Below are 283 nucleotides of genomic sequence, written 5' to 3' on the forward strand. Positions count from 1 at the left end.
TGAGTTCCTCAGAGGAGGGCGGGAACAGAGTGACCGCGGGTGCAGACTTGGGCTGACCTGCGGGGAGACGGAGGGACAGGAGGTCAGAGATCTGGTCTCCACTGTGGGAGCTGCCGACCTCAGACATGATGTGGTTACATCTCCCCCAGTTCCAGGTCGAGGGCGCCAGCCTGCCGTTGCTCCACTTTCCTCATGGCCGGGATGGGAGGTGACAGTCACCTCCTGTTGGAGAATCTCACTGCCTGACTCTTGACAACTCTGCGCCCCTCGTTCCACTCTCAAG

The sequence above is a fragment of the Pteropus vampyrus genome, unplaced genomic scaffold, assembly GCF_000151845.1.
Source record: "Pteropus vampyrus isolate Shadow unplaced genomic scaffold, Pvam_2.0 Scaffold891, whole genome shotgun sequence".
Taxonomy (NCBI): Eukaryota; Metazoa; Chordata; class Mammalia; order Chiroptera; family Pteropodidae; genus Pteropus; species Pteropus vampyrus.